This window comes from Neoarius graeffei, chromosome 9 (assembly GCF_027579695.1).
Source record: "Neoarius graeffei isolate fNeoGra1 chromosome 9, fNeoGra1.pri, whole genome shotgun sequence".
NCBI classification, from domain to species: domain Eukaryota; kingdom Metazoa; phylum Chordata; class Actinopteri; order Siluriformes; family Ariidae; genus Neoarius; species Neoarius graeffei.
Window position 1 is genome coordinate 47,400,732 of NC_083577.1, and position 6,000 is coordinate 47,406,731.

Consider the following 6,000-nt stretch of genomic DNA (forward strand, 5'->3'; position numbering starts at 1 on the left):
TATCAAATGTCGAAAGTGAGACATTTTGAAATTTCATGCCAAATATTCGCTCATTTGAAATTTCATGACAGCAACACATCTCAAAAAAGTTGGGACGGGGCAATAAGAGGCTGGAAAAGTTAAAAGGTACAAAAAAGGAACAGCTGGAGGACCAAATTGCAACTCATTAGGTCAATTGGCAATAGGTCATTAACATGACTGGGTATAAAAAGAGCATCTTGTAGTGGCAGCAGCTCTCAGAAGTAAAGCTGGGAAGAGGATCACCAATCCCCCTAATTCTGCGCCGACAAATAGTGGAGCAATATCAGAAAGGAGTTCGACAGTGTAAAATTGCAAAGCGTTTGAACATATCATCATCTACAGTGCATAATATCATCAAAAGATTCAGAGAATCTGGAAGAATCTCTGTGCGTAAGGGTCAAGGCCGGAAAACCATACTGGGTGCCCGTGATCTTCGGGCCCTTAGACGGCACTGCATCACATACAGGCATGCTTCTGTATTGGAAATCACAAAATGGGCTCAGGAATATTTCCAGAGAACATTATCTGTGAACACAATTCACCGTGCCATCTGCCGTTGCCAGCTAAAACTCTATAGTTCAAAGAAGAAGCCGTATCTAAACACGATCCAGAAGCGCAGACATCTTCTCTGGGCCAAGGCTCATTTAAAATGGACTGTGGCAAAGTGGAAAACTGTTCTGTGGTCAGACGAATCAAAATTTGAAGTTCTTTATGGAAATCAGGGACGCCGTTTCATTCGGACTAAAGAGGAGAAGGATGACCCAAGTTGTTATCAGCGCTCAGTTCAGAAGCCTGCATCTTTGATGGTATGGGGTTGCATTAGTGCGTGTGGCATGGGCAGCTTACACATCTTGAAAAACACCATCGATGCTGAAAGGTATATTCAGGTTCTAGAGCAACATATGCTCCCATCCAGACGATGTCTCTTTCAGGGAAGACCTTGCATTTTCCAACATGACAATGCCAAACCACATACTGCATCAATTACAGCATCATGGCTGCGTAGAAGAAGGGTCCGGGTACTGAACTGGCCAGCCTGCAGTCCAGATCTTTCACCCATAGAAAACATTTGGCGCATCATAAAACGGAAGATACAACAAAAAAGACCTAAGACAGTTGAGCAACTAGAATCCTACATTAGACAAGAATGGGTTAACATTCCTATCCCTAAACTTGAGCAACTTGTCTCCTCAGTCCCCAGACGTTTACAGACTGTTGTAAAGAGAAAAGGGGATGTCTCACAGTGGTAAACATGGCCTTGTCCCATCTTTTTTGAGATGTGTTGTTGTCATGAAATTTAAAAATCACCAAATTTTTCTCTTTAAATTATACATTTTCTCAGTTTAAACATTTGATTTGTCATCTATGTTCTATTCTGAATAAAATATGGAATTTTGAAACTTCCACATCATTGCATTCCATTTTTATTTACAATTTGTACTTTGTCCCAACTTTTCTGGAATCGGGGTTGTAAAATATAGCCTTTTCCGGGCGGCACGGTGGTGTAGTGGTTAGCACTGTCGCCTCATAGCAAGAAGGTCCTGGGTTTGAGGCCAGCGAGGGCCTTTCTGTGTGGAGTTTGCAAGTTCTACCCGTGTCTGCATGGGTTTTCTCTGGGTGCTCTGGTTTCCCCCAAAGACATGCAGGTTAGGCTAATTGGTGGCTCTAAATTGACTGTAGGTGTGAATGATTGTGTGTCTCTATGTGCCAGTCCTGCGATGACCTGGCGACTTGTCCAGGGTGTACCCCACCTCTCGCCCATAGTCAGCTGGGATAGGCTCCAGCTTGCCTGCGACCCTGTAGAACAGGATAAGCGGCTACAGATCATGGATGGATGGAGCCTTTCCCCCCAACATGTTGAACTGGTAAAAATCAGCTGTAGATGCCACCAAAAGCCTTGAAAATGAAGCCCTTATATTTCAAAATTTTCTTGGGGAGCATGCCCCCAGACCCCTCTACATTATGGGGAGCATGCCCCCAGACCCCTCTACATTTTATATATATATATATATATATATATATCTCCATCCATTATCTGTAGCCACTTATCCTGTTCTACAGGATCACAGGCAAGCTGGAGCTAGAGGTCTGCACGGGTCGGATTTTTCAGTCCCGCTCCCGCCCGCGCCCGCATTGTGCAGTCCCACTCCCGCCCGCGCCCGCAAAGAATTATGATTTTCAGTCCCGCTCCCGCCCGCGCCCACAAAAAAAATCATGATTTTCAGTCCCGCTCCCGCCCGCGCCTGCCATATTTTGTCCCGCTCCCGCCCGTGCCTGCCATATTTTGTCCCGCTCCCGCCCGCATATCCCGCATGATGCAGACGTTCGCGTTATTTCTCAGGAAAGTTCTTGTCTTGACACAGCGTGATGGTGCCCCGCCCTCTACTTTGAGTGGATTTCAGCATAAATATCTACAGCTCACGTTATTCTTTACCTTGTTTCGGAATTCAGCATGTACTGTCTCTAATAATAATAATAATAATAAGTGCTATCAAACGATTAAAATATTCAATTATGAATCATACATTTTTGTCATATGAGAAACCATTGTAATTCTCTGATCAGCATAAAAAAGTGAATAGGCTAGGTTTGTACCAATGGTGTTGTGTGTTTTGTTGTTTTTTTTTTTTTTTTTAATTGCAAAGCAAAGCTAGCAAGAGAAGTAAATTGATTTATTGCTTGAGTTAGTCTACAACTTTAGTCAGAGAGACATGTTACACAGTGACGGTAGGCTTGACTCAATGCTATCCCAGAAATCCTTCCTGTAATATGCAAATTTGGCCGCCTCTGATTGGACAGCCAAATTTGCATATTACAGGAAGGATTTCTGGGATAGCATTGAGTCAAGCCTACCGTCACTGTGTAACATGTCTCTCTGACTAAAGTTGTAGACTAACGCAAGCCGTAAATCACTTCACTCATAGTTCTCTTGCTAGGTGGGTGTGAACTGCGAGTCATTAGAGTGATCAATGGCAAATTTAAGATGCCATTCCTGTGGTAATCTAACTCTCTCTACAAATTTAGGCATCTTAAAATGTTTTTATTAATGCCAAATAAAATATCCAGCACAAATTATATATGATAGACATAAATTAATAATTTATACATTTTATTTCAAACACATTTTTAGTTAGCAGGACTGCAGCTTATCACCTCTCCCGGCCGCGCGCGCATATGTGCACTTCCGGTCCCGCCCGCAATGAGCTTTCAAAATTTGTCCGGCGCCGCACTGCTTTGCGGCGGGTCCCGCGAGTCCCGCGGGACTCCCGCGGGAGTGCAGGGCTCTAGCTGGAGCCTATCCCAGCTGACTATGGGCAAGAGGCGGGGTACACCCTGGACAAGTCGCTAGGTCATCGCAGGGCTGACACATAGACAACCATTCATGCTCACAGTCAGTTTAGAGCCACCAATTTGCCTAACCTGCACACCTTTGGGGGAAACCAGAGCAAGGCCCTTGCTGGCCACTGGGCTCAAACCCAGGACCTTCTTGCTGTGAGGTGACAGTGCTAACTACCGTGCCGTATATATATCATCTCTAGTCGTTTTATCCTGTTCTACAGGGTCGCATGCAAGCTGGAGCCTATCCCAGCTGACTATGGGCAAGAGGCGGGGTACACCCTGGACAAGTCGCCAGGTCATCACAGGGCTGACACTAACACTACGTTCACACTGCAGGCTGAAGTGACTCAAATCCGATTTTTTCGCCCATATGTGACCTGTATCCAATCTTTTATTGACAATATGAACGACACGGATCCGATTTTTTCAAATCTGACCCAGGCCGTTTGGATATGTGGTCCTAATTCCGATTCCTATCCGATCTTTTCATATGCGACTTCAGTCTGAACTGCCAGGTCGCATTCATCCAACTTACACGTCATCAACAAGCCACAAACGTCACTATTCTGCGCTGAAGTAGGCGGCGGGTCTCTCAAAAAAAGTTACAACATGGCTTTGATGTTCCTTTGAACGGAGGTTGCAGTCACTACCCCGCAGAACGCCTGAGCCAAAACCCTTGCCCTCTTCCTTCTCAACCTCCTCCTTAACATCAGGCTATTGTGCATGTTCTGGCTCCGTCGCAACAACAACTGCATCATCGCCAGGTACTCCATGCTGGCTACTGTCATACACAGGAAACTTTAGGTTACTTCCATAAAAACTGGCCAAGCTCACTGCGTGTGACGTCGTCGTATCCTGCAATGCGCATGCGGAACACTTTTAGGTCGCTTTTCGTTCATACTGAGGATCACATACAAGTCGCATATATTTGTTAATGGGAACGACCTCACAAAAAAATCGGATTTCAAAAAAAAAAAATCGGAATTGAGCATTACAGTGTGAACGTAGTGATAGACACAGACAACCATTCACGCTCACAGTGAATGGTTACTGCATACCTTTGGGGGAAACCGGAGCAAGGCCCTTGCTGGCCTCGAACCCAGGACCTTCTTGCTGTGAGGCGACAGTGCTAACCACTACACCACCGTGCCGCACACACACACACACACACACAGAAATTCAGCTCCAGGTAAATCCAATTGATGCGTCCTTATTGATATTTGCATGCAACAACGCCCACTTTCAGTCTCCGGGGTAAGTGTACATGCTGTGTGGTCACACCAGGAGCAGTGAAAACACAATATAATATTAAATAATTAAAAATAAAAGATAAACAAGGCGAGTCGCGAGCATCTGTATGTCCAGTCTGGATCGTAAAGTTGCAGTGATCATCACAAACCAACTCAGCACAGGCTGAATAATCAGTCAAGCGGTTACAAACTGTGCATGGGCTGCGAACCATCAGATCTGCTTGATATGATGTTCGACATGGTTTAGACAATGACCATAACACAACCCCAATCCAGTTAGTTAGTTAGTTATGACAAAATGCACGTTTCCTCGTCATGAACTAATGCACTTTAATGGATAATAGACGAGACTCTAAGCATGTTGCTTTACCATTGTGCGCGCGCGACACCCGAAATCGCTGCGGATTTGCGTTCATTCCCCCCAGCGCCTTTACAATTTGCGCCTTTACAATTTGCGAGCACAAAGCGGTGATCGGCTCCGCCGGCCTTGAACCACTGAGTCCCAAAGCCATGGACGCGCCTCTTACCTCTGAAATCAGCCCGCATTCATTGTTCTCTGTCGGTATAGGCAGCTCTCCTTCTCTTTCACGCTCTGTTACTGAGTGCTGTTTCTGGTACAGTAAGCGAGAGGCATGCTGAGATGCTCCGGGGTTTTGTGCGTGTGTGTGCGTGTTTTCTCGTCTTTATCGTGCTGTGATCCAGCTGTGGGGGAGGAGACGCTGCAGCTGCACTTCCTCGTCCCGCCGACAGAGGGCTTTCCACAGTCAAACTTCTCTCCACTATGAGGTTACTGGAGACAAATTCAATAATAATAATAATAATAATAATAAACTTTATTAGGCGCAGGGTTTCAAAATGATACACTACCGTTCAAAAGTTTGGGGTCTCTTTGAAATGTCCTTATTTTTGAAAGAAAAGCACTGTTCTTTTCAATGAAGATCACTTTAAACTAATCAGAAATCCACTCTATACATTGCTAATGTGGTAAATGACTATTCTAGCTGCAAATGTCTGGTTTTTGGTGCAATATCTCCATAGGTGTATAGAGGCCCATTTCCAGCAACTATCACTCCAGTGTTCTAATGGTACAATGTGTTTGCTCATTGCCTCAGAAGGCTAATGGATGATTAGAAAACCCTTGTACAATCATGTTAGCACAGCTGAAAACAGTTGAGCTCTTTAGAGAAGCTATAAAACTGACCTTCCTTTGAGCAGATTGAGTTTCTGGAGCATCAGATTTGTGGGGTCGATTAAATGCTCAAAATGGCCAGAACAATGTCTTGACTATATTTTCTATTCATTTTACAACTTATGGTGGTAAATAAAAGTGTGACTTTTCATGGAAAACACAAAATTGTCTGGGTGACCCCAAACTTTTGAATGGTAGTGT

General features: G+C 44.6%; 1 protein-coding gene across 1 annotated transcript in view; it reads right to left on the reverse strand.

Annotated features, from left to right (window-relative positions):
* Positions 1-5,284, reverse strand: part of st6gal2a (ST6 beta-galactosamide alpha-2,6-sialyltranferase 2a) — a 118,655-nt gene extending 113,371 nt beyond the window's left edge. The window contains exon 1 of the mRNA XM_060929673.1: positions 5,138-5,284. The gene's annotated coding sequence lies outside the window, so the exon portion shown is untranslated. The remainder of the gene's footprint in view (positions 1-5,137) is intronic.
* Between the last annotated feature and the right edge of the window lie 716 nt (positions 5,285-6,000).